General features: G+C 38.2%; 1 protein-coding gene across 1 annotated transcript in view; it reads left to right on the top strand.

Moving 5' to 3' along the window:
• Positions 1-3,113, top strand: part of ACSS3 (acyl-CoA synthetase short chain family member 3) — a 187,921-nt gene that overhangs the window by 165,051 nt on the left and 19,757 nt on the right. The gene's annotated exons all lie outside the window — the stretch shown is intronic.

Here is a 3,113-nt window from a genome sequence, read left to right as displayed (position 1 = left end):
ACTCTATGCATTCAAAGAAAAACCAAAACTCACTTCCAAAACAAAGCAAACCTCATTGCCCTGAGGCTGATTCCAACCCATGGCGACCTTAGGGGACAGAGCAGGACCGCGCCTGCCGAGTTCTGAGACTGTAACTCTGGACAGGAGCAGTAAGCGCCACTCTTCTGCAGAGAGACTGCTGGTTTCAAACTGCTGACCTTGAGGTTAGCAGCCCAATATGTGTAACCCACTATACCAGCAGGGTTCCTTACTGTCTGCACTATAATGTAATAAACAAAACTTGCAGTTTTTGTAGATTACTTGAATTCATAGGTTTTACTTTCTTAGTAAAACAGAATGCTTCATGTTTGCATGGCTATTAGAAAATCTCTTTGATTTTGAAATCCACACTAGGCAGTTAATTCTGTGGGAAAGTTATAATATCTGAATTTCCATGAATACAAAACATTCATGAATTTTAGCAGGTTGCATGTAATTGCATCCAAAGCTCCAAAGTGCAGAAATAAAACGATGAGTCAGTAATATCCAGGCCCTCTAGAAAAAGGCATGAAAGAAAATGTTAACTGCAATTGCTTCCCTCAATATCACTGTGTTCACTGTTATTAAAGCCATAGGTCTTGCCTCTTCCTCTCTTGTGGATTTACATTATTTCTGGCTCAGTCTTTTGCTGCTGTTAGATGTGTAACTTGTCTGCTCTTTGCTCCGTTCCACTGACCTGTACCCTGCAGGCAGCGGCGGGTGGGAAAGACCTAAATGGAATTGTCTCTGTCGCTTTTATTCTGGTGCCTGCAATTTCTCATCCTCCAGACACTGAGCTGTGACTCTGAACTATGTTTGCTCATATCGGAACAGCTCTGAGGGACTGTGCTTCTGTCTTGCGAAAGGGTCAGAATAGGGTTCTTTTCATTAATATAGCCTTTCCAAACCAGTGTATTACATAATTTTGATCTTGCTCCTTTCTAAATCTCATGTACAGATTTTAGTTAATATTTTATTAGCCTTATATCAACACTGTGAGGAAGGTGATGCAGGTGCAACAGATACTATTCTCTTTTCAGACAACAAACCAAACAGCACGAAGGGTTACACAGCTAGAACTCACATTTATTACCAAATCTTTGGCTAGAGAGAAAGAAAGGAGCAAACATTATAACCTTGGCAGTCTCTGTTGGGAAAGTAAACAGTGATTTCCTATGAAAATCTCAAATAAAATCTATGAAACCCTTAGAAAACACTGGGAGTGTAAATTTGGGCTCTATTTCCTTTAAGAGAGAGGTGATGGTTTCGATCTATTTCTGTTAGAACAGGTGTTCCTGATAAGGCAATGAAAATAGACCACTGCTAATAAAGAACTATTCCAATTTTACCCTATGTCTTAACTGTTCACATATTTTTGTGTTTTTACTAACTTAATGGAATAGGAACCATTCTCAATAGTTATCCTCCCAATCTGAGCTCTGTAACTATTGAATTTCTTGTCATTAACTATAGGATAAGATCTCCGAACTTCTGAGACCATAGTTCATAATTTTGTATTACCATTTCCCAGAGCAGTGACTGAGGAATATGATACACCTCACAAAAAGTACATTGAACAAAGAAAATGAATAATGAATGATTGAATAAATTAACACAATCATATAAATCCTTCTGTTTTCTAATGCTCCTTGGCTGTCTACTGTCATTTACATATCCCTGCCCTAAATCAGCATACCCCTCTGTCACTGACCCACTGCTCATGTTCCGGGCAAGATTCCACTCTCCACGAGCTTCTTCAAGCCTCCTGATAGCTCGGCTTCCAGTCACAACTAGTGCATTTTCAAATGCAGGAAAAAACAGACCAGGTGTGAGCTGGTATCCTCCATGAAGAAAGCCAAGGTCATTAAAAAGACAGGAAAGAAAGAAGCACAAGGAAAAGCGATGTCAGAAAGGACTATGAGACTTGCTCTGGAAGCTATGTGAAAGGGGGGTGAAGATAAAGTAAAATCAGGGAAAAATATTTTAAAGAGCAACTCAAGAAGACAAAGTAAAGGTAAAGCACTGTAGTGAAATGTCATGGAGAGTCATGGACTTCTCCCACCTATGTTGTACTTTTTCTTGGATCATCTCACTGATTTCCAAGATTCCAATGAAAATCTAGCTATAAATAGTGAGCATACTTATGTAATTTCCCAGGCTAAAATCACTTCCAATCTTCAGATATAGATTTATTGATTTCTTGTTAGATAGCTCCATGTACATGTCAAGAGATTCTACAAACAACACTCTTTTGTCTGTACTTTCCAAAATTTCAAATATATCACAATAAAATATTGCTTTTAAACATTTTCCTCTTTTTGTTAACCTTATCATTGGCCTAGAGATAGTGTCTGATCCTTCCCACCTCTGCATTGCTCGTGTTTAATTTGCATCCTACTATGTGGCTTCTAGTTACCCAATCATTTATTCAGTAATTTTTAGATTAATGATTTGATTATATCCAGTTTTAAAAAATATTTTGAAATCTCAGCCTTATAAAATGCTTGTTTTTGATGGTTACAAACACCAAAACCCATTGCCATAAATTCTATTCTGACTCATAGCAACCTTATAGGACAGAGTTAAACTGCTTCTTTCAAAGAGGGATGACAAGACTATAAATCATAAGGAAGCTGATTTCTTCATCCTTCTCCCATGGAATGATTGGTAGATTTGAATCACTGGTCTTTGATTTTCAGCTCAGTGCTTAAATAACTGTGACACCAGGTCTCCTTTTATTATGATTGGAGTAATTTAAAATGTGTCCCACCCCCCTTCACACTCTCCATGTGCACCTGCATGTACACACACACACACACACACACACACACATCCTTGAAATATGTATACATGTCTAAAGGAGTCCTGGCAACCAATGTTTTTAGGCAAAAGGATGTTGGTTTGAATACACTTACTAGCAATCCACTCCCATAAATGCTACAATCCAGCACAGTTCTCTTGTATGGCGGTTCTACTCTGTCCTACATGATTACGTGTCAGAATCAACTTGACTGCATGCAATAACAGGCATGATTAGTTTCATTCCGAAGCCCTTGTTGTACCTTACATCTTTTAAGACCTTGTCTCATATATAT

This window comes from Echinops telfairi, unplaced genomic scaffold (assembly GCF_000313985.2).
Source record: "Echinops telfairi isolate 266 unplaced genomic scaffold, ASM31398v2 ScPeMD7_2;HRSCAF=8, whole genome shotgun sequence".
Lineage (NCBI taxonomy): Eukaryota > Metazoa > Chordata > Mammalia > Afrosoricida > Tenrecidae > Echinops > Echinops telfairi.
This window is presented reverse-complemented; position numbering and strand designations above follow the sequence as displayed.